The 26,556-nt window shown below is 39.2% G+C and overlaps 1 protein-coding gene across 1 annotated transcript in view; it reads right to left on the reverse strand.

The window, feature by feature from the left end:
• Positions 1–24,154, reverse strand: part of LOC134532254 (putative fatty acyl-CoA reductase CG5065) — a 61,895-nt gene extending 37,741 nt beyond the window's left edge. The window contains exon 1 of the mRNA XM_063368675.1: positions 24,114–24,154. The gene's annotated coding sequence lies outside the window, so the exon portion shown is untranslated. The remainder of the gene's footprint in view (positions 1–24,113) is intronic.
• Between the last annotated feature and the right edge of the window lie 2,402 nt (positions 24,155–26,556).

The raw sequence follows: 26,556 nt of genomic DNA on the forward strand, positions 1-26,556 counted from the left end.
GGCTTGTACTAGAACTCTATCTTTGTTCAACAATGAGAAGTTCACAAGCTAGCAGAATATATTTATGTATTTTTTATTTTATTTTTTTTTAAATTTTTTATTAATTTATTTTTATTTTTTATTATTTTTTTTCCTGAAATTTTATGATATCAAAGAAAACTTGCGGTGGTTTTCTCCGTGTGCTCCTGATTATTCTTGTCAATATTATGGTGGATTTCTCCGTGTGCTCCCGTTTATTCTTGACAATATTATGATGGTTTTCTCTGGGTGCTTCTGATTATTCCTGACTAGACATCTGATGGTTTTCTCCGAGTGCTTCTGGTTATTGATGAGGAATTGATCTCTGCATGAAGAATTTTTTACTTAATGAGTCATGTCATTTTTTTATTCAAGGTTGCATTTAATTATTGAAATTCTGTCAATAAATCAGCACTTGTAATATTTTTATCAGGTGGAAATTTAAAAAAAAAAAAATATCATTACTCAGTCAAATAATCTCTGAGAAATCTAAGAAGCACTAACAGGATGGACGAACTTCCTTCTCCTTGGAGTCTAGCGAAGCCATCCTTCTTTTGCGATCGTTAGTGAGCATCCCGCATCCCGCATAAAAGAACTAAATATTATTTACCTGCAAGTAACATGTGGCGACATCTGTTGTTGAAAAGCAGAACTACTTGCAACAAGTACCTTTGAATGAGATAAATTAATTCTCGCTGATGAAATAATTAAAAAATTCTATTTAAGTAATATATCTAATTTAAAACTCTTAGTTTGCATCTGGCATTAGTCTCAATAACTAATATGAATCCTGAAACGGGATTTGTTGCTGTATCAAAACGTCATCACTGTAGATACTGTAGTAAGGTGTTTACCTTGAGAAAGAATGCTAAACGACATGAGAGAAGCGAGTGTAATTTGGGTCCTTGTCAAAAACCATTTCATTGCAGTCAGTGTCAGAAATCCTTTGGTAGAAGATATTACTTGGATAGACATTACAAGACCTGTACAATTAAGATGAATAAAGATAACGAAGACTGGGCTACAACATCGCTGAAGAGGAACGAAGGCGAAAAAGCTAATGCTAAAATTACTGATCTAGATCAAGATAATAATTTAAAATTTAAAACAAACGAAGGAAGTTGTAACCACATTAGAAATGAAAATATATTTACTCCAATATCTAGTCGTCTCCATGAAAATGTGAAAGATGGAGAACCACCTGAAGCTTACAAGGTCGAAGACTTTGATGAATCATCTGAGGCTGGCATGATTGAAGATTGTGGTGACACATCTGAGGCTGACATGATTGAGTACTGTACTGAAACACCTAAAGCAGGCAAGATCGAAGACTGTGATGGCAGTCTGAGACCAAAACGATGGAAACGACGTAATAAAATAAATTATCCTGATCAAGTTTGTGGTGCTGACATGATTGAAGACTGTGGTGACACATCAGAAGCTGACATGATTGAGTACTGTACTGAAGCACCAAAAGCATGCAAGAGCGAAGACTGTGATGGTGGTTTGAGACCAAAACGATGGAAACGACGTAATAAAATAAATTATCCTGATCAAGCTTGTGATAATCACTGGCAAGATGACGAAAGTGACCTTGTGGTTGGTGTTAAAACGATAGACACCAGAGATAATATTTATTATAAACATGCAAGGATGATGAAGGCAGCAGAAGAGATTGATTATACCTCATGGGAAGATCCTAACATATTGGTTAACAGGCTACGACTACTACATGGATCGCTTTGTGCAGGAAACTATTCGAACATTAAAGAAATATCCTTCATACTCAAAGAACTGAGGGAAGCTGGCTACATACAATAATGGATTAAATGTATGTGTATAAACTTGAAGATAAATTAATATATTTTCTTTCCAGATGGAAGCTATCATTTATCGAAATCTGATTTCTAAATAAAACTTATAACTTAAAGGTGTAAAAAACGTTACCACTGCCAGTCAAAATGTATACTGATAAAGACATGTTAGTAATCATGCCAAGTTCGATAAAAGTAATAGGAATCAGTTGGAACCAATTGAAGATGGAGCTCTTGGAGCAATTGGAGCCTTTTGAAGCATTTGGAGTCTTTTGGAGCTGTTGGAGCCATTTGGAGCATTTGGAGCCTTTTGAAGCATTTGGAGCTGCCAAGCATTTGGAGCCATTTGGAGCTGTGTTAAGCATTTGGAGGCTGTTGGAGCATTTGGAGCCTTTTTTTGGAGCTGTTGGAGCATTTGGAGCTGCTGGAGACATTTAGAGCTGTCAAGCATTTGGAGGCCGTTTGGAGCATTTGGAGCCATTTGGAGCTGTGTTATGCATTTGGAGCTGTCAAGAATTTGGAGCCATTTGGAGCTGTGTTAAGCATTTGGAGGCTGTTGGAGCATTTGGAGCCTTTTTTTGGAGCTGTTGGAGCATTTGGAGCTGCTGGAGACATTTGGAGCTGTCAAGCATTTGGAGACCGTTTGGAGCATTTGGAGCCATTTGGAGCTGTGTTAAGCATTTGGAGGCTGTTGGAGCATTTGGAGCCTTTTTTTGGAGCTGTTGGAGCATTTGGAGCTGCTGGAGACATTTGGAGCTGTCAAGCATTTGGAGGCCGTTTGGAGCATTTGGAGCCATTTAGAGCTGTGTTAAGCATTTGGAGGCTGTTGGAGCCATTTGGAGGCCGTTTGGAACATTTGGAGCCATTTGGAGCTGTGTTATGCATTGGAGGCTGTTTGAGCATTTGGAGCCTTTTTTTTTTGGAGCTGTTGGAGCATTTGGAGCCTTTTGGAGTCATTTGGAGCATTTGGAGCCTTTTGAAGCATTTGGAGCTGTCAAGAATTTGGAGCATTTGGAGCTGTCAAGCATTTGGAGGCTGTTTGGAGCATTTGGAGCCATTTGGAACTGTGTTAAGCATTTGGAGGCTGTTGGAGCTTTTGGAGCCATTTGGAGGCCGTTTGGAGCATTTGGAGCCATTTGGAGCTAAGAAGTAGTCGTTGTACGTCTATGCAGGGCTAAATTTTTATAAGATTGCTGGCTTTCGCAAGTGATTCTGTAGTAGGATAGAAATTGTGTAATAAATATTATGTTTGTAAAAGACTTTTAGGTGTTTTATTCCTCGAACCTTACACTTTTCTGGTACTTTTTTAAAATTAAAGTTGTTTTGTATCGACAAGGGATCTAACCAAGGACCTTAGTCGATCTAATCAATCAGTATATAGATTACAAATTTATTTAATGAGTTTTGAACTTTTTCCCGAATCTCTAGCATTACAATTACGAATTTCCAATATGGTAGTCTTGACGTCTGATAGGATGATAGTAGTAGAGGATTTAAAGTCTCTTTATGAATGTTGAACATGGTTTATTGGAATTATTATTTTTTTTCATAAAATTAAATGTTTTGCATCGATCGAGGATCGAGCCAAGGACTGGAGCGGATCGAATCGATATGTAAGTTAATGAGTGATTTATTTAATGAATTTTGGATTTTTTCCCGCTTTTCTAGCTACATTATTACATGATTTCAAGATGGCGGTTGAATTTCATGATGGCGGGGGCACCTCGGTAATAAATGATTACTGCACTGTAGCGGGTTAGAATAAAATTATCTAGATGGAAATGTACTCTATAATACAAGTACACACACAAGATGGCGTACTCCAGCAGGTGGTATCCTCTGGTAGCATGTACTGAACATAAAATGTCGGATCCATGATGGTCGACAAGGACAAAGTCAAATTTACAGGACAAAGTCAAATTTCAAGGTCAAGGCCAAATTTCAAGGTCAAGGTTAAAGTTCAAGGTCAATGTTCAATGTCAACAGTTGAGGACACAAGTATAGTGACCAGATAATTATACTACATGGTATCGGCACACTCTAGCTGACGAAAACAAGATGGTGGTCTCCAGCGGATGAAGACAAGATGGCGGACATGATGTCATACCAGTTGATGATATATACCTTGGTACTGGTGGTGGTAGATCAGTCTAGGTAGCTTTCATGGAGGAAGGATCGACCGTTTACTCTCGCCGGGAATCGAACCAAGGACGTACATCGGTATAATCAAACAGAATTCAAATACGTTAATTTTTTGATGAATTTTGGAATTTTTTTCATTAAAATCGGATAATAAATAAAGATTTTCAAGATGGCGTCCAAATTTAAAGATGGCGTACATGACGTCATACTGCCGGATGATATATGCTATGAAAAAAGTGGTGGGAGTCAGTATGCCAGCAGTCACTGTGAGAGAAGGATCGGTCGCCATTTTTTAATTTTTTTGCCCTCACCGGGTTCGAACCGAGGACTCCGAACTCCGTGTCGTAAAAGTTTATTTTTTAAATATTTTTTATTAAAATTTTATTATTTGAATTTTTTTATATTTTTTAAAATTTTTTTCATTAAAATCGGATAATAAATAAAAAAGTTAAAGATGGCGGCCGTAACGGAAAATGCAACAGTGACGTCATAATCCATGATGACGTCAGAGGCTTATCGTAGGCTGTAGACATGGATGCTTAAGCCTACATATGGACATTTCTAGCCGCTGGGATTTTTAAGGACTAAAAACGGGAAATTTTCCCTCGAAACGGGAATTTTTCTCTCGAAAGCGGGAATTTTTGAATTGTGGAATTTTTTGAGATTTTTTGGCGGAATTTTTTTTCACAGAAATGGAAATTTTGGCGAATTTTGAGGAATTTTGGGCAAAATTTGCCCAATTTTGGCGAATTTTGAGGGTCAAAGGTCAAGGTCAAACTTGTCCCGTTACGCTGTGTCCCGTTACACTCCTCCAAGATGGCCGCCGTGACGTCACAATCCAAGATGGCGGACACCGGCTCCGGCTCCACGCGCCAGCGCCGTGCGCCCGGAAATACTTTCCTATACTACTATTTGTGTTGTTTTGTTTCTTGAACCTGTCACTTTTATGGAATCTTTAATTCAATTTGTATTTTTTACATTGACCAGGGATGGAACCAAGGAAGGATGTTGATAGAATAAATTAGTACAATAATGAGTCATGTTTTGTTGAATTTTTAATTTTTTTCCTAATTTCTGTCTTAATAATTTCAAATTTCCAAGATCGCGGTCATCATATCTCGTCAACGAACTACTGGAGGCTGCTTGACTAGGAATATAAGCTGCTTTTAGGACTTTCCACCAAATTTATTCAAATTAATATTTTTTACTAAAATGATTTTTTTTGTATCGGTCAAGTATTGAACCAAAGACAGGAACTTAACGTTTCAACCATTATATTAATAATGACCTCGCCGGGTTCAAAAGACGTAAGTACGTTTTAAAAATAATATTTTATTAAAATATAATTATTTGTATTTTTGATAAATTTTAAAAATTTTCCCGATTTTTTAGCATAGAAATACGGATTTTCAAGATGGCGGTCATAACGATAATTGCAACAGTTATGTCATAATTCAAGATGGCGGCCATGGAATCCTAATTGACAAGGTCACGACCTCGGAGGAATTATTCCCTCAAAATAGAGAAAAGTTTTTATTTTAAATTTTTATTTTAGATTTTTTGGTGGAAATCATGAATTTAATGACGCTCACTTCAACTGCGTGTGTTGTATCTTCATGAAAATGAAATAAACTTCAAGATACTGGCCCGGAATTGTTTGTAGTTCTCAATAATCCTTACAATGCACGTATGTTTCAAGCGAACACTTGCATCTAAGGTAACGGAAAGAAGTTTTAAAAGTGCCATAAATATCTTCCCCTCACCATTTCTCTAATCGATTGACTTACAACCTGATAAGATATTTATAACCAATTGATCGTATCCCGTTCTTCTGTTAAGGAAAAAACGCCAGAAACTGACAAAACCAAGTGTAATGAAAACGTACGTGTTTCAGATAATATTTCGATACAACCGAGAAAGATGTTTTTTTTTTGTACGTGTACAAGAAAATTTAATGGAAACTGAGTCAAAATAAATGTTACTGTAGTGCTTCAAGTAAAATTCTCTGCATTTTCTTACATACTTGTGCGGGGCTTTTCAAAATATATACCTACTATAATAATGATTTAATATCTCTCTGGTGTAAATAAATAAATATAATAAAAAACTACCCATTAACCTAATACTAATTCAAATAACATTCTTTGAAAGACCAGAAGAAATAAATAAAGAAAACAAAATTACAATGGCCGAAAAGTGTAACACTAAAAACATTAAAAGAGAGCACTGGATAGCTTTATATCAATCATTGTAGAGTGAGAGGCAAGGTACAGAGGTAACATCTGGTGATGCGGTGTGACGAACAACCGTGAAATTCAAATTATAGTGTTACTAACAAAGAAAAAAGACTTTGGTTTAAACTATTATTTCTCTGAAAATAATGTATTTGACAAACGTACGAATTTTGTTAGAAGACAATAAAAGTTGGCGTATTTATTTTATCCCTGCCATATGAAAATATATTATTTTAACTTTAAAAGTAAATGGATTTATCTAATAAATTTAGTAATTTAATTTGTCCTATTTAACTAACGTTCTGAAGTAATGCATTTTAAAGTCATACAACAGTAAAACTTATTCAAAATCCTAACTGTATTCAATGCTTGTCATGTTTTATTTTACTTCACAGTAAATCATCAAAGTTTTACCGTCAGAATGTTTTATCGCTCCTCAAACTGTCCTTAAACATGCTTCCATTCTAAATAAAACATTATTTTTGTATGTATTTATTTAGTAGTATTATATTAATGCAATTTATTTTGCTTCTTAAAACTTTGATTTAATTTTCTTTTATTCGAGGCGCTAAAGTGGTGGACATAGGGGGCGTGACAGTGGCGTACCCACTAGGAGGGGACCCAGGTGGACTTAGTAGCGTGGCAGTCAGTCACTCACTCACTGATTACTGTTTATCTATATATATATATATATATATATATATATATATATATATATATATAAAAAATAGCTAACATAGGTACATGGGTTCACTGTAGCAGCACGTCAGTGTTCTGCCTTTAGCCTTCAGTAACGAAGCACGGGTACTTCAACTAGTAAGGTTACAAGGACTTTTTTTTTTGTAAATTTACATTACAGTAGTATATATTGGGGCTCCGGGAACAGGTCCAAGTCTCGGGATTGATAATTGTCGCGGCCATCTTGGATTATGACGTCACACAGGCCATCTTGAAGTAAGACGTCACCGTTGCACGTTTTGTTTCTGTAGTCATTAACTAAGAGCTGCGGGCTACATACAATGAAATTACATGTATAGTCTTCCGTATGCATCTGTTAAAAAACCAGCCCTTGGAACAATGTAGCTTGACTAAAATTGTAGGCGGTTGGAGAAACTTTCGTATGAATTTGGTCAAACTATATTTCAAACAAAGTAAACTGACAAACACAAAAGAAAGTGCATAATTAATTGTTCTGACTCACGAACTATACCAGTCGCTACAAGTGTGTATGTAGGGACCAGATGACTTCGCTTGTGGCTTTGGTAGAGTGCTGATAATCTCTCTTCGACATGTATCCCGCTATTTAGTTTGAATTTATACGTTTCAATGTCGACTTTGAAGGAAGGTGTAACATCGACAATTGATACGCTGATGGCAAAGACACCAACAACAGCTCAGATCCTGATGGGATATATACCCTCGTCAACGGAGGTCTCGATGTTAGTGAAGCCAACGACGATCGTGAATATTCAAGTGGAAGCTGAAAAAACGTCACCGAAAACGCTAGAAACTTTGATGTCTGCAGTACCACTAGCTTCAACAATGGCTGGAGGCCTGCCGACGTCTTTCGGCAACTTTGACAGAAGTTTTCGAACAGAAGTAATGCTCGTCGGCACGAGGAGAGAGACTGTCCTAAGAATCCATCTTGCAAGAAGTACAGTTGTGAGACATGCTACAATAAGTTTGCTAGGAATGAGAACTTGAAAAGACACTTGAAGGCACGCAAATGCCGGGCCGGCAGAGAGTGAATATATCACCCAAACTATTTGCTTGGTCAGACAACACTGCGGTAAAGTGTGTTGCAAACTGAACTTTCATCACGGCTATTGCGGGCCTCGTGGTCCGTGTGCCAGAACTGAATATCGAACCAAGAAGAGTCCCAGACCGCGGAATGCCGCCAACTACCTCTTGTTGTACAATAGAGTTTATGTGCGGATGCCTGTGGAAAAATATGATCCCAAGTTATTTCGAAAGTGTTTTCGAATTGTCGTACTGCCTGCCCGTAGCTCTAACTACCAGAGTTTGCAGATCAGTCATGCAGAGAGCGTGCACCAGCCATATAAGTTAGTGTATATTCGGTTTTAGAAATCGTTGAACACTGGGCTCGCAAAATGAGATGATGATGATGATGATTGGTTGCGGCGCGCGGGAGTGAGAGACCCATGCCCCGCACGTCCAAGAGCCAATGAGATATTTTTTTCGCGCACCTCGGCCAGGGATGGCAAACACGGGCCCGACACGTAACCACCACGGTCGGCCGCCTCCAATCGATGACAGCGCCTCGTCTCCGCTCGGCCGCGCGGGGAACACCATGAATATTTACGTGCCACGGCGGCTTGATGCATGCGGATCGATGCGCGTCCGCGACTCGAAAGCCCCGCCCCCCCTTCTACCCTACCCTGCATCGCTCGGTCCGAAGACGAAGGAAGGCAGCACCCTTCACTATTTATCACTAGAAACTGGAAAAAAATTTTCGCGGTTTCAATCACCCCAAGGCTAGACTCCACAGACCTGTTCACACTTGGGAAAAGGTTCCCTGCTAATTGGCTTTATAACCTGGGTTTCCTGTGCTGCGATGAGGGTCTCTAGTTGGCCCTCCATGCTATACGGGGTGGAGACGTGGTGCTACGCCGCAGACCACATAGTCAAGCCACTGCAGGTCGCCCAAAACCCGAGTGCTCCGGCTCATCACAGGACTCAACAGTTTCCCGAGGATCACGACCCTACACGCCCTCGCCAGAGTGCCAACTCATTTCACACACCATCATCACACAGAACACTCGCTGCCGCTGGGGCCGCTGGGGCCGATAGTGACGCCCTAGTTCGTGAGCTGGGTAGGTACGACCCGGAGGAGGCCGAACACGCCAGCCGGACCCTGACTGAACCGCAGGGGGCGCAAGACAGACAACCACGAGACCCGATACAACAAACAGCACGGAATCCACCTGAGGCCCCAAATCGCGCCATCCGAGAGGCTAGAAAGGTCCCGGGAGGGACCACCCCCACCCCCCTTTGTGACCAGGCAAACATAGCGACCAAAGGGAGACCCGTTTGGCCGGACACCCCCTTGAACATCCTTGTACCACACTGAATACCCGCGAGGTCGGCTGAGGTGTGCCTCACAAGCACAAATCGACCGAGGACGCATCCCAGGCACAAGCAGCCTAGGCGAAGGCGCCCCGCTACGAAACCGGGCCGGCCGCGCTGCTATAACGGCGACAACGACATGAGCCCTGAGGGAATGTTAGGGGTGTCCCACACATGTACCACAGGAGCGCAAGTCGGACCACGGTCTGGGGAGGGGGATGGAAGGTGTGTTTCCTCGGCCCGGGTTTCGGCACGAAGCTGGGACAGCCTCCGGCGGCCCCTGGTTCGACGCCACAGACAGGCACAGACAGGCTTGCGGGCCCGGGCGGATCGCTACGGGCAGTGACGACAGCGTCAGTTCCGCGACGCACTGGTCGCTGACTGTGCTGTCCGCATTGGCAACTGATCTGAGCCGGCACACGAATCACAACAGTTTCGCAGAAGCATACGCATCCTGAATGGCCCAGCCGAATAAGGCGATGGCTTCTCTTGCAGATGGACACAAATTACAAGGAATAAACCGCTAGCGTATTGCAGCTAGCGTCGAGATTTATATCGCGAAAAATACCTTCCCTGCCGGTAGGTGATCATATTGTTATGAATGTGACCAAGGCCGGGACACGTGCAGGTGCAGAGCTGGCTGGCAGCTGCCGCAACATGAGATGCACCGCGCGCGCCTGGAAGATAACAAGGATTGTCGCTTTCCCCCCTCTTTCCCACCACTCCCCGCGCGGCGTCCTGCCTTTGACACGTAACTGACACCGGACAGCTGGGAGTTGCGCGAGCTGCCGACACGTGTTTTCGAGAGATTTCTGCCGTCTGGACGGCTCGGAGTGACGCGACTGGCCCCGGCCGCTCTCGTGAGTTCTGGAATTGCGCCGGGGCCTATATATATGCCCGAGGACGCCGGTCAGGAGTCAGTAGAGAGAGTGGAGTTCAGAGTGAAGTCGGGAGTTTTCCCGCGGCGGAGTTTCCGGGCGATAGAGTGGCGAAGTCCTTGGACGAAGGTTCCAGGGCGAAGAGTTCAGTTCCGAGCGAAGTTTCGAGCGAGGCGTCGAGTGGGATATCGGCGAAGGGAAGTGACGGCGGCGGCGGCGGAGTGCGGCGACGGAGTCCCACGGTGGAGATCCACGAGGGGTGCTGCGGCGAGAGTTGCGCCTGAGGTGCGGCCCAGCGAGTTGTGTGGATTGTAAGAAAGCTGTATTTGCTACGTTGGCGGTCCTGGTGATGTAGCCGTGTGTTTGGTTCTCGGCTATTTTTCTAAGCGCCGCCGACTTCGCGCATGCGCAGATAAAAAAAAAAAAAAAAACATTTTCACGCGAATTCGGTCTGTACTTACGCGTTTGCTTTTTATGAAGTTTTCTTTCTCCCAGTATTGTGCTTTAAAAAGTCACGTTGATAGAAAAGTTTATTGAAGGATTACGAAAATATCCATGTTTAAGGAATAAATTGATGATATTGCGTGGGATTTGATTACAAGGAAATGCTGTGAAACTGAGTTGTATTTATTCTGAAATGATCCATAAAGCTGGTTTCGTCCTCAAAAGCAAGTGCTTCATCAAAATGATGAAAAATTAATTTTTTTTTTAGATTAACTACATGAACCAATTAAATTTTACGTTTACATATTGTGAGAGCCAGCAGAATATTATCAAAGTTGAAATCATCCCTTTAATCTAACGGCATGCGTCTCTCTGACATCGGGAACTATACTATCCTGTCTGGCCACCTGGTGCAGCGAAGATAGCGAACATCACGAATATAGCGTAGCTTTCTGTGCAGCCTCGGCTTAACAATGCAGGATCCGGAGATCTGTAAGGTAAAGGAGAAGTTGCCAGGTTTTCGACATTCGGGGCCTTTTCTTGTCCTCAAAATACAGGACTGGCCCCTTGCTTTGCGACTGGTGAGCGATTAACAGCGCGAAGCGACATTTTCCCCTGGTCTATGAAAAGCCAGGCAGCGTATTCTAGCACGGGCGAAGTATTCACCGCTAGATCCCTGCTGTGCCACATTTTTTTTAATAGTTAACTCAAGTTTAAACTACAGAAAAAAATTTAAAATCTAACAGGGCGGGGCTTAATCAGGTCTATCAAACTTTACCTATAAACTCTTTTTAACAAGTTTTTCGAACAAAGTGATGACGTCATTGAAGACGTCATTAGCACAGTCATGTTTTGGAAAGTTGAACGGCATTAGTTCTTAAAAAGAAGCTTTTTTTTGTAGCTTGGGATATGAAATATTTTAATTTTTCTTTACGAAATTAGCCAATCGGAATCATGTCCGAAAAAAAAGAAGACTGCAATAGCGAACTTTATAGTAATTTGAAGAAAGGTCATTTGGCAGCTAAACATGGTCATTGAGATAAACATGTTCGTAAGTAAGTTGACCAAAATGCTGGACTCACAACAACGCGAAGTGCGCATTACGATGGGCGCGACGCAAAAGAAATATTTTTTTTCTAACCAATCACATTCGACGCACCAATGACGTAAGCGTGACACGATTCGCGGACCCGACCGACTTCCCGATCAGAAAGATTTTCTTATTTCCATCGCGTAGCGGGTGCGATGTTACTGACACGAGGATAAGAATTTTGTTTTCGCATAACGGTTAAAATGTTGCATTGGTGATACAATACGTACAATTATTTCTCCAAATAAAAAACACGTGAGCGAGTCTTTCAGCATTCGTCAGAGATGTGTAACATCTAACCTCGGTAACGAACAAATTCATGTTTACTCATTTTTAAAATACACTTTTAATACGAAACAAAGACATGAAATTTAACATAGAATTCTTGAAAATAATCTTTAGCGTGAAAAATATATACCCAAATTGTGTTTTCAACTACATTTCTTGACGAAAATCATATGTAGTTTCCGCACCCGCCACTAGAATTCATTGCCGGAGCAGTTACGTTGAATATAAAATATTCGATTTGCAGAGCGGAATATTAAAATATATAAAGAAACGGCTCCGGTAAAAGCGAAAAAGACTTGAAAAAATTCTAAACCCCGGCTTTGAAACTGATTTTAGATATGGAATTTTATTAAAATATTGCCGTTGTTCAAAATCATTAAACAGTTAATATTCTAAAGTTGCTCCTTGACTTTGTAAACTTTGGTTCACGCAATTCTCCACAGATGGCAGCTTTGTGGTTACACATTTCCGTTCCATGCGACTTCCGTCCCATTCACGAAATTACTCCTAAGTAGAATATATTGGGGGCTCCTGACGCTGGATGGTGGGTGTAGAGCTAGGAGCGGGTCAATGACCGTCCGCTCTGACGTCACGGTGGCCATCTTGGATGATCTTGACCTTTGACCTTGACCTTGACCCCGGCGAACATTTTGTATCCGCCATTTTGGATCGTGCCATTTATTTAACCGCCATTTTAAATTTTAACACTTTCTGCCATCTTGGAATTGAACTCTACACTCCATAACGTTGCAAATGTCTTTACGGCCGCTATCTTGAAAATCAATAATTATTATCCGATTTGAATGATCAATTTTTAAAAATTAATAAAAAAAATTAATACATTAAATTTTAATTAAAAACGCACTTACGTCATGGAGCTAAGATTCCTAAGTTTGAACCCGGTGAGATCAATCGGTTAAAAAATGGCGACTATCCTTCCTCAGCAGACTGACCGAGGTGATCGAATCATAAATTATTTTAATAAGCGTTTTTTTTTGTAGTATTGTTATTTTTTTAATTTTTCTGGTTTTTTAGGTTAAAAATTGCAGAATTTTAAGATGGTGGCCAAGACAGCCAACAAGATGATGTGCGCCCCAGCAATAAATGATTCCTGCACTCTAGCGGATAAAAATTAAACTAATATGGCGACAGCGCTCTCTAACAGACTAAAACAATATGATGGATCCAAGATAGTTGCCTCCAGCAGACGAATACAAGATGGCCACCGTAAAATCATAGTGAAAAAATGTAATATCTGCCTTGGCATTAATGGTGGGAGGCCAGATTCAGTTGGCTTCCGTGGAGGAAGGTTCCATCGCCAATTTTAATTGTATGACCTCACCGGGTTCAAACGGTACCTATTAATTAAAATTTTATTTACTAAATTTTCTATTAATTTTAAAATTTTCCCCTTAAAATCGGGTAATAATTACGGAATTTCAAGATGGCGTCCGTAAAATTGCAATGTTAGTGAGCAAGGAGTTGGATTCCGTGATGGTGGAAAGTTTTAGAATTCAAAATCGGGGTACCAAAAATGGTGGAATTTAAAATGGCGGGTAGAAACTGGCCACCATGGTCAAGGTCAAAGGTCAAGGTCATCCAAGATGGCCGCCGTGACATCAGAGCGGTCGGTCATTGACCCGCTCCTAGCTCCACACCGACCACCCAGCGCCAGGAGCCCCCAATATAATACTACTCTCCTACCAAATGCCGTATACCGAGAGTTAAGATGTCACACATTAAAACAAATTCGACTAAACAGATATTTTTTTAATTGGTCAACTAAAACCAACTTTGTAAACATTAGTGGCTGTTTTATACGTAGTGCGAATGTAGTGGAAAGAAACTGTATCCATCTGTTTGTTATGCGGTTAAAAACCACGTTCAAGATAACGAAATATTTTGCTGTCGAGTCGCTTCCTTCGCATTGTATCCATCGCAATATTGTGATTCCAGAATGACTGTGTTACAATAACGTCAGATTAGTGTAGCCGGACTGTGAGGCAAAAAAAAAAACCAACAAGGCCTTGGATTGACGTGAAACTAAGACACGCTCAAAAGCTTCCTCCAACCGGTTTGACAAATGGGAAAGTTTGGTATTGAATGCTTTTTTTTTATATACGCTCACCTGCATAAAGGTCAACGGTGTTAGCAAGCTATTGATAAATATACCTTGCTCTATATTTTGTTGGTTCATCGGCCTCGGGAAAAGTCATTGAACTCCGATCTGTACCGAAAAAATCCGAAGTTCACTGCTCGTTCATGCAACTTCGTGGTTGGAATTTTTTTTAAAAAGGCCCCATTTTACTAGACATTATACGTTTCCCAGTTTTAATAGTATTTTAATGTAGCTGATCTAAATTTACCAACCTTTAATTTTAATTACGTTCACCTAGACACGTAATAAACAGCCATTGTGGGGGGAAAAAAAGAGCAAAATATTGCTCTTATTTATGTAACCACCTAAACTACAATTTGTATTTTGACAACAAAAAAAGTTTGACCATACAAAAATGCGGATTATTCGGGCATTTTACTCGGCGTCAATAAACTTTAGGTTTTCATATATAATTACGATTTTTGTTTTCGCGATAAGCGAGTAACGCATACATTTTAACTTATTCCGTGTAAAAATTTTTTCGAATTATTTCTTCATGCAAAACAAGAGTTAGCGCAAAACCAAACCTCTCAATAAGTTTAGCAAATACGAGTATCGAGATTTATTCACTGTGAAGGACGGATTACACGAAACAATAATGCAACGAAATGAAAGCAGCCTATGTTATATTACGTTCGTATATATTTACGTATAGAAGCCATCGAGAGAGGAGGTGGGCAATTATTTGTAGCCGGGGGGGGGGGGGGGGGGGGAGAGAGAGAGTGTTTCAAATTCCTGTGGACCAGGCAGAATGGGGCCACGGACAACGAATTAATTAACACTGACAGAATAAAACAAAATTTAAGTTGGATTCCTAATATAATTCATTGGCAAATAACTTACAAATTATGTGATGGTTTCAGATCACATTTACAACTATGGTTACAGTAACATTTGAAGTCTTATATATATATATGTATGTATGTTTGTGTGTGTGTGTGTGTGTGAGTGTGTAAACTTTTTGAAAAGTAAAGCATTAAGTAATGGGGAGGGAGCCCGGGCAAATTACACCCCCCCCCCCCCCCTCTTTTGGGGCTATTAGATTTTCTCGACAGACCTGAGTGCACTAGCAAGTTAGCAGATAGAAAATTTATTTGTTCACTAGCTGAAGTACCCGGCGTTGCCCTGACTAAACACATCATAATATAAGGAACATCACTACCGAGTTTCATTGCACAATCTTGGTCATCAGGGCTACGCATCAGCAAAACCGAGACGCCGATCGTCAGTTTAATAGGAAAGCAGGCAACCCATGGGCAAGACGTTTCGGACCCAAATGATAACGGGTTACGAATTAGAGGTAACGCCATCTATTGACGAAGATATAATCCAAACTGTTATTAGCGCCTTTAGTTCGCTAGCAGTCGCGAGCCGGGTTTCGCCACGGAGAAGGATAGGAAGTAACAAGACCTTAATATATGACCGTGTGGCGTACATAGAGAAATGACACAAATTCACTGAGCGTCTATTACCTACCTCCTATGATTTCCTATTATAATACTGGATTTACCTATTTTAATTCCCTTAGGGATAGAATTTCGTAATTAGTTGTAGCCTATGTCACTCTCCGGCCCATAATCTATCTATATGCAAAAAATCATATCGATCCGTTGCTACGTTGCTGAGTGAAAGGACACATTTTTTCAGGTAGTTACGTTTGTGGGATTAGATTCTTAATTTTTTCTGTGAATCGCCTTTAATATATTTACAACATATAATTGTTTTTCATAGAAATCGGTCCAGTAGATCCTGAGAAAAAAAATCTTCACCAAAAATACTATTGGTATTTATATCTTTGTTCCTAGTGCAGCTACAAGGTTGACATTTGGGGTGAGTTTGTAACCCATCAAATACAACCTTTCGCATTTATAAAAAATTGATTTGTTTGAGAAGTGTAAGAAAATTAATATTTTAATGCGCAAGAATATACAATTTTTTTATTGTAAAATATATTAATAATCTGAAACCGTCATTTCATTTCTGTAGTCGAACACCAAACGAGTATGTTCAACTAGAATTGCGTTTTGTTTTCGGGCGAATTTGCGCTCGTTCTCAATGCTCACGACTGACGTAGACGTGCAAACGAACGCGAATCATTTCTCCAGAGCTGTCTGCGTTCAAGAAGAGAAGCGTTCGGCGACGGCAGCGCCACGCGGCAGGGACGACAATCAGCTTCGTTTAGAGATCGTCCCCCGCGCGCCAATCAAGGGCGACGCCCACTGCTAAGATCCGGCAGATGTCTCGCCACTCCAAGGCTTCGTTGTCGAAGCTAAGGAACTGCTGTCCAACTCTTACAGTCCCCGCCTACCTGGGTACACCTACTGCGTGCAGAGCTTCTGAAAAAAGAAACCCGATTTGAAAACTACTCAAGATATCCAAGTGGGGTCTGCTTGCGAAAAGAATTTGAGAGTTCGCTAAGGGCTGATAAGTAGATTGGTTTTCAGATTTAGTTTTTAAACAGTATTATTTAAAAAGCGTGTTTTCGGAGTAATTTTTAGGCGTAAAACGACCAGTAAAGATTCTTGAAAGCAACTAACGGCTTGCATTACACCTTTATCTTCGTTTCTCCGCCATATAATGTTATGGTCACAGCTCAAATTTCTTATTTGTTCTAAGCACGACGAGAATACTGCGCGCCAGTTCAGAGAAACCGCGCTAGAAGCAACGCCGAGCCGTCGCACTATCATCCCGCCTTACTAACACAGATACACCCCTGACGAGGCGGGCCCCTTCACGCGCCATTTACTAACCGCTCAAAATTTATTAAAATTGTCCGAATTACGAATATCATTTAAAAGCCATTGCATGTTTCCATACAGTTTCGTTCCATGGTTTCGTCTTTAACATGTATTTTTTGAACATTGAAAAAGGCTAAAACGGGTGTTTTCACTGACATTTTTAGGCATGAAAAATTAAACTCACAGTATTGATAGTGGTGTAGGGACGTGCAGGGAGCCTTCATCTTTAATATTCCATCATAAAATTCCAGGGTCAAGGCTACAAGTTCCATAGAGGCGCGTTACCGACGCTAAGTCTACACACCAGTTCTGTGCCTGGCGCGTAGAGTGTGTGATGCGTGTGATGCGCGAGCCAGCGTCGACCTTAGAGACCCCGCACTTTTAGAGCTCGTGAGCCACCTTAAAGGGCCCGTCTTATCGTATGTGTGTTTGTGTTAGTGAAGCGGGATGATAGGTGCGGCGCTCGCTGGTGTTTCTAGCGCCGTGTCGTCTTTAAGCGCATAGCTGTGGACTGGTGCGCAGTCTTCTCGTCATGCGTAGGGAAACTACGATATTTGAGCGGATATAATGGCGGAGAAATGAAGATAAAGGTGTAATTCAAGTAATTGAGTGCTTTCAAGTTTCTCTATCGGGAGTTTGATATCCAAAAATTATTCTGAAAACACGCGTTGTTATTTCAGTCTTATAAAAATACAGTTTATAAAACTAAATATGAATATAGCGAATTCTTAAATGCTTTTCGTAAACAGACAGGCAGTTTTAAAATCGCGTAATTTTTTTCCTGAAGCTCTGCACACCGTGTGTGTGCCCAGGTAGGCGGGGACCCTTAAAAGTGTCTCGTTTGAAGGCGTTTAAAAGTTAAGTTTTTCACTACCAATTAGAGTTGGTATCATGTAACTTGTCTCAAATATGACAGTTTCTAACAGTACATTGTAGCAGTGACACCTATTTTCCAAGTGTAACTTACAAGCAAAACATAATGCTTGTTTACGAACATTGACAACCACATGACTTTACTTACCATCACTGTCGACAGAACAATTGTGGCAGAAGAATACGTAGACCATTGGTACTACCATTGAGAATTGTTAAATTTCAGAAAAGTAACACGGAGCAGACTATATCATGCTTCATATTGCCTTTATCTGATGATTTCACGTTATTTTAATAGTTGTTTGTGGATAAAATCAGTGGCGGATATAGGATTTTGGTCTGGGAGCGGCTTGACCCAGCTGAGGACCTTCTTATAGAAATTTAAAATTTTAAAACATACTATTCCTACTTAAAATGGATAAAGTAAGTACCTATAAGTGATGAAAATTGTACTGCCGGTATTGTAGTACTATGAAAGATGAATAATATCAAGTTTAATTTGAGATTTGTCAGAGGTGGACCCAGATGCGTTTTTTTTGGGGAGGGGGGAGCCTAGAGCCTCTTATACCCCTCCCCCCCAATCCAATACTGGATAAAATCTAAATCTAAAATACTTAAAATACTAAAAACACAGATCAAATTGCCAAAATATTCTCAGAAAAAGAGTAAAGGTAATATATTATGCACAGAGTTCTAATTGGTATGCTAACATTTAGTAGCTAAATGCAGCTGAAAGTACCTGCTCAACAAATACAGCCTGGAGTTTATTAAATAAGTACCTTTCAAAGTACTTTAAATAACTTGCAGAAAATGTAATTACTAAAGAATTATTCTTACACATGCATACACAATTTGTTCATTATTATTTTTACTAGCCAATTTGAATTACTGTAAATTGTGTCACAGTGCCAGTATAGTTTCCGGTTTAGGCCATAATATTTTCCTGAGGTTAATTGGGGTGAATTCCAGTATATTTTAAAAATTAATAATACGCAGTTAATTATTAATATGGTGGTAGTATTATATTACTGAATATAATCCAAAGCATCAAAATCAACTAATTTATTACAATATGTAACCTTGACGCGGTGCGTTTAGAGACTGTGTGTTCTCTCTGTAGTGAATTTAAAGTATAAACATGACTTTGTTTTTGTCTTTCATGTTTCCGACGAACTGCTTTAATGAAGGTAATAATTTCGTAAACTGTATGGATCGTAACATTCATTATGATAATTAGATCTATATAACTCCATTATTTTCACGACTTTAAAATCATATTTTGACATCAAAACTTGCTATTAATCATAAATTGTAAATTAACTTGAATGAAGCTTTATATAAGCCCGTTTGCCCTATACGTATGATATAAAAATAATGAACATGTTAATGAGTACCTTTATTGCGGGCATGTTTAAGTAAAATACTAAGAATCTAGTAAAGGATCTTTCACTAGGAATAAAATAGTAAATCAATTTTTTGACATCATTATCTCTTTCCGTTTTTAATTTTGGTGACAGTTTTTTGTCCAGCCAAATAGTACACTACCAAGGTTTCAAAATACTACATGCTTTCAAGTATAGTTCGACAAATGAGTGCAAGTGTTTATATCCCTGATAATTGTTATATTATGTTATAAATTGAAAAAAAAAAGAACAATACAATAACTATCGCGTAGGAGTAAGACTCCATGTCACTTATTTAATTTTAAACAAAAATTCTGTTATATATTTAACGGGAAACCTCTCGCGAAATAATTATTTGATTTGATATTTTATACCTAGTGAAAGATACTTTACTAAATGCTGAAAATTTTGCGAGTTCGTGTGTAATGTTTTGAATGTGAACGGAGACTTTAGTATCTAAGTATACTGAGGGAAACGCATACATTTTAGCATGAGTACAATATTCACATTAACATGTAAACTAAAATTATCAACTTTACTTTCGTCTTCGTATTACAAGTTAAATGTTAAGTTTTTGACAAACTCGATCATACTTATACCGCCGAAGCTAGAGAAGTTTCACTAGTATGTTTCTTCGACTATTCTTCAATAAGTTTAGCTAGTTATGCCCGACTATAACATGCGTAACATAGCTGCCAACCCCTTCCCTTCCAGACTGACACTGACGTCAGCGTGACAGCAACCCCCTCCTCCCTCAATTGAACACCAGTCAAAATCCTTGACAGAATGTTCCAGAACACCGTTCTCCATAAAAACTTCTTCACAGAATGTCCCAAAGTTCGGTCTCGTAGGAAAAACTGCATACACTTTAATCGAGAACTGATGGAATACGTACTGTTTCATATATAATGATTACGTTAGAAGATCTCCATTATGCGTTATTTAATTCATATAAATTATTTTCACGATGTGATGCATTATTTGGCTGTTAGAAAAAAATTAAAATTTTAGTTCATTCAACGATAAAATACATTTTTTTTAGTTTTTTAAAAATATAAGTTAGTTCTAACTTTAAGTTTATATAAACTATAAGTTTATAGCTGAACTTCATGTTGACATTAAATGTCAGTTTATATTTTAGCTCAGAATTTAACACAGATTTTACTGAATCAGCTGATACTTTATTTTAGATTTGATGGAAATAAGTCGTTGATACTGGATTTATAAATAGTACATGGTCAGATCTCTGCCTTCAAGTTATTGAAAGGTAATTCCGATGACATGACAGGTAGACAATCTATTTGGAGGTTTGAAGGTATTTGCTTTCAAACCAAAGGCCATAGCTGGCTAAGTAGGGGTGAGCGGCCCCCACGCGCATTCATTCCAAATTTTGGCCAAAGGTTGTATCTGATGGGTTACAAACTCACCCCAAATTTCAACCTTGTAGCTGCACTAGGAACAAAGATATAAATACCAATAGTATTTTTGGTGAAGATTTTTTTCTCAGGATCTACTGGACCGATTTCTATGAAAAACAATTATATGTTGTAAATATATTAAAGGCGATTCACAGAAAAAATTAAGAATCTAATTCCACAAACGTAACTACCTGAAAAAATTTATTTTAGTTTTTAAGATTTTTTTTCAATCACTCGCTTACGAGTAACAATTACCAGTTTTTTTCTATTAGACAATCGGACATCTTTCTACAATATATAATTTTTCCAAGTCGATCGAAGAGGTGGAGCATAATTAAAAAAAATTGAAATACAATTTTTTTGCACATTTTATCTCAATTTTATCAAGATTTCTTACAATATAATTATACTTTCTATCAATTTTTGGTGCTGTAATTTTCGGTACTGGTCGATGAAGATTTTCACTGCCTCCCTTAATCACCGTCGCTATCATCATTGATGATGGCAGTTGTATTCTTCTTTGCGAAAAATTTACTAAGAATCGCAGCTGGTCGTAACATCTTGGACAAATATCTTCCATGTGCCAGGTAATATATTATTGCAGGTATATTCAACGAAGCAGCGATAAACATTCCTGGATATGTGGCGAGATTGAACTTGCAGCTTCAAAACGTTTGATTTATCTTTGACGAATTGTATATTTACATTCCCAGCTTCATCAATCATTTCTGCAAGTTGAGATATGGCTTGTGAAAACTGGTATGACCCAGTGAACAGAATTTTTAGCTTCACAGTGATTTCCGGAAAATCTAGTAGATCCGCCGATGAAACATTTATAAAGGTCTTTTCTTACGAAGCCATCCTTTCTCTTCGACCTCAATCGCTAACGTATTTTCGACACTGTTCTGAATTTTCATTCTCCCCTAAGACTTAATCTGCACATTCTGCATCGAATGTTAAATGCTTTCCAAACTTATTGTTTATAAATGATGCGATTCTAAAGTAACTACCCACTTTTGGAAGCATTTTATTATCTATTTTTTTTTATCAAGGAGTTGACTTTTTTGTTGATTATACCATGAACAGATTCGACTTGCCAGCGAATTTTTGTCACGAAGCACGACTCACTCGATTCTTGAACTGATAACTGAGAACGCCTTCCTTTAAGTGCTGGCATCAGTACTCGAAAACCTTTCGATTCTAAGTGTGATTTCACATTACAAAAGCCACGGTCCAGAACGAAAATGTATTTTAATTTTTATTTAACTATGATCCACCTCTTCGATCAACTTGGAAAATATATATGTTGTAGAAAGATGTCATATTGTCTAATAGAAAAAAAAACTGCTAATTATATCTCGTAAGCGAGTGATTGAAAAAAAAATCACGAAAACTAATTTTTTTCGGGTAGTTACGTTTGTGGAATTAGGTTCTCGATTTTTTTCTGTGAATCGCCTTGAATTAATTTACAAAAAATATATATAATTTTTTATAAAACTCGGTCCAGTAGATCCTGAGAAAAAAAAAATCTTCACCAAAAATACAAGTGGTATTTTCATCCTTGTTCCTAGTGCAGCTACAAGGTTTAAATTTCGATGGAGTCTGTAACTAATCAGACGCAAATTTTGGACAAAATTTGGAACGAATGCACGGGGGGTCCCTCATCCCTACTTAGCCGGCTATGGACTTTACGGTCAGGGAATCATTTCTACGTCATTAGTTTCAGGGCTGGTAAAATTTTTGTTTCTTTGTAAAATATGCATTTGCACTTTTCATTTCAAAAAATAAAGCAGTATTCGTTTTGCTAGGACATCATGCTCTTTGCAAATCTAAAAACTGTAAAATTTATATAATATACAAACAAAATGAAAACACGAAGCTAGTGACAATACAGAATAATCTCTCAATCTATGTACTAGTTTTTAACCATGAGAAATTTTACATTGCAAAACATAAAGCTATTTATTAATGGGAGTAGGTGTCTGTTCTAAAGTGGAAATCACTCTATTTAGAAATTGGTCACAGCAAAACCAACAGGTGATATATAAACTCATTTGCGAGAAGTGTGTTTGCTAGCTTGAAAGTAATTCACTGGGAAGAATCATAAAAATGCCCTCATGAAATGAGTATTGCTAAACAAAGATGTTACAACACATCAGCAGTTTTCTATCCGGATGGAAAAGTGGTAGAGGTGTCGTTATCAAAGACTAGTTTTCCATCGAACCTTAATAATAAAAGTAAGGATTATTTATGTCCTTAATTACACTATTGTATACGATTGTATTTAAAGGGGAAACACAGGAAGCAACGATTTAAGTTAACATCAATCCCAATAAAGTTCGTGTGCGACAAATGGGTGAGAAGTTAAGGCTGGTTTCCGGTTGAGGATCTGAGGATTAACAGTAAGAATTATGCCTCAATTGTAAACTAGTTTTAACTTCTCACCTCCATACTGCAAACACGCTATCAATTATAATATAAAATTATGCGCCAATTTTTGAAAGAAATACCTAGTATTATCTCGAAAAACGTATTTATTATATGCAAAAATAACCATAGCCCTGTTTTGCACAAAGTTACTATATATTTTTTGTAGTATTACAATCCATTTCTGGGCAAGTGGTTTCCAGAGGAATCTTTTGTAAGTGTAGAGAAAAAATTTTTCCCGTACATTCGCGAACGGCGAGCCGTGGGATAAATGCTTTGCGCCCTGGTGGGCTGTTAGGCAGTCCCGCCCCTTCAGCCGAGCGACTTGAACATTTCAGACGCAAGTCAGTGGTGACGTACTGCTCGACTTCTGGGTCGACGTTTCGGCATGTATTGTCGCAGTCATCTTTGAAGGTGATAGATGTTTTTTTTTTTATCGCTGTTGAAGATAGCTGCAAACCAGAAGCGTATGCAGAATTTAATTTCAGGGAGGGATGGAAACACTCGTCCCGTTGTCTGCCTTCTAATCCTTTCCTTTTGTTGGGGGTAGGCTGAGGGTATGATAGATTTTTTTTTTTTTTAGATTTTTTTTCAGTAGGTAAAGGGGGGGGGGATATATCCCTTCCATCCCCACCCACCTGCCGCAATTGCGTACGCCACTGGCTGCAACATGACACGCCGAAACATCATCTTCGCGTATGCGGCCTCACCCCAAAAACCAAAAAGTAGTAGAGTTAGTGAACACGGCCCGGAAGTGAAAAAGGGGGGGGGGAGGAAGGGGGCAGCGCTTTGTGCCAAGCATGCGTTGCGCATGTTTGCGGCGGGGACAGTCAAAACATAGTTGGATGTGTTTGCATTGTGGAGAAAGTTTCAAAAGAATTTATTTTACGGAATTATTAGTCATACTAATTAACCATTCCACAATGTTTTTGGTGTTTGCAATGTATGGTGATAGCGAGGCACCCAGTGACTTCAACCACGCCACAACATACCGATATTGCAAACTCCACGAGACCTACTGTGCGGGTGTGAACGTGCACACCGCTGATTGGTTTTGTTTTCCAGACGGTGCTGCCATCACGTGAGCCCCCTAGCACTCACCTGAGGCCTGGCGTGACGCGCGCGCGCGGTCCGAACGACGCGGGACGTCCAGCGAGACTGGAAGCCAGAGAGCCAGAGTCCGCCCTCCCCCCAGAGGCAACCGGCCACGCGTGCCTGGGTTGGGGGGGGGGGGGGGGGGGAGACCGGGGCTGGACGAACGGGAGGAGGGGGCAACAATGGTTTCGTCGAGGGAAACGAAGGGGAGTCGGCAACAGATGCGAGGGTGAAATGACTAACAAGCTGCGGGGGTGGCAAATGGAAAAAGGGTTTCAGGCTGGATTCGCACACCTGTGCACGCGAACTCTATGGAAACGGTTTAACAATAAGTGTATTCTCGTGGTGTTTTTTTTTAGCCAATGAAATTACGCGATGGTAGTTTTTAGCAAGTAGGTACATATTTTAAGTTTCTTTTAATTTGTAAACTTCTTAAGCTCTCGGTTCACGCCATTTGTAGGAGTAATATCGTGAATGGAATGGAAGTCGCTTGGAACGGAAACGTGAAAAAAACACATTGCTGCCATCTGTGGAAGTATCAGAAATCTCGAAAAGATGGTGACTTTGCGTGATTCATCCGTATATATACTAACTTTCGGGAACATCGTAGGATGTACTAAGCGTATTAGTGTGTCAAACTGAACTTTATAATAGTACAACTATACTTTAATACTTTATGTTATAATTTATATTCATAAAAAGATTAATGACAACTTAAAAAAATACGCATTAAAATTTTTGACAATCCTTAATCAACATTGAAAGGTTGAGATAGAGCAGCGCTCGTCATATTGTACAGACACAATAAATTGTTAGCCTACGTATATTAGACCCAATGTTGTATTATATAATTTATTGATTAAATTTTTAATGTTAAATATTAAATATTGAATCAGCACTATAAGGTTAAGATTTGTTCATAGAAACTATTTGCGGACTTATTTATAGGTTTGTTTCAGCACTAATTTTGTTTTAATGTATCAATTGGACATCCCCTTTTAATTTGAAAAAAAATACTTTGAAGATAGCGCGGCGTTCGTAATGCTTTATACTTAGAACCAATAAAATATGAAATACGTATTTTTTACCCCATGTTTGTTCCAACGCAATTTTACTAGCTAGTAAATTATAAGGAGTTTTAAAGTTGCGATTTTATCTTGTTATGACTACTCAAGTTTACAAAATGTATTCCAGGATAGTTTTACTAGCATCAAGTTTTCTTTGGTACACGAACACGCTTCGTACATCCCCTCATGTTCACGTGAGTTACACGGGTGCATGATGCCACACGTGGGTCCGCCATCTTGACGACCTCGGCTCGTGGCTATAGCAGTTTCTGCATGCATGCGCATTGGACTTTCAATCTGTTAAATTTTCTGGTGCATACTAAGATTTCCCCCTCACATCCCGCCTAATAAAAAGTATAACCTCAAAAATGCAGGCGATGATAAAATTCAGGTCTAGGGGCGCGGTTACACGGGAGTCTGAACTACTTCAGGTGAACATGTTCAGCTGTTGAGTGCGGTTACACTAGGGTGACCAAATCATAAACTTGAAAAAAAGGGACACATCCAAGGAGGGTTTGGGGGCGATACATTCAAGCTAAAGGGCGGTCCAAGGGGCCTCCATCGAGACTTAATCATTGAAACATGCTCTTTTTTTGCTAATTTGAGACCTATAATTCATTTCAATTTACCTATGAATATGTAATTTAATTTAAATTGTGAGGCGTATAATAAATAAAAACAATAAATTTGCAGTGAATACTTATTTATTATAAGTATGTCTGACATACTTAAAAACATAATTAAACAAGGTAACTAAAATGGGTGAGTTCAACTGTCGAGAAGAGGGGAAGACGGTCCGAGGAGAGGCGCGACTAAAGTGTATCATCAACCCAACGTAAATACGGGACATTTAGGCGTCCCGGGAGACTTTTTCGGGACCCCGTGTACGATCGTTAAAAAACGGGACAATCCCGTTTTTACGGGACGTTTGGTCACCCTAGGTTACACACAATCTGAACATGTTTCGTTCGAGGCCATTTCCCATTTAACTTAAACAGGTTGGCAAAGTAGTTCAGATCGACATATCTTCTACATTAGCCTCTGATTGGCTGTTTATAATATAAACAGTCTTTTGCAGAAATTCAAGATGGAAATGTTTCTGGCACAAGTTCGAGTAATATTTTACCGTATGCAACAAAAAAAATCAACAGATAATTATATATATTTTTTAATTGATCCTGACCTTAATTTTCTTAAAACTGAGATAGGTACTCTCGCTCAAAAAATAATAAAAAATAAGTTTAAACATTTTACTGTGCATGTTGTTTGAATTCCCGATTTGTAAAAAAATATTGAGCAATATGAAAACACATTCCATTTCTGCTGATAATGCTGTATAAACAAGTGAGAAAATCCCGCGTTTTCTGTGTACAATTACAAAA

Source organism: Bacillus rossius, chromosome 5 (assembly GCF_032445375.1).
Source record: "Bacillus rossius redtenbacheri isolate Brsri chromosome 5, Brsri_v3, whole genome shotgun sequence".
In the NCBI taxonomy this organism is placed as follows: Eukaryota; Metazoa; Arthropoda; class Insecta; order Phasmatodea; family Bacillidae; genus Bacillus; species Bacillus rossius.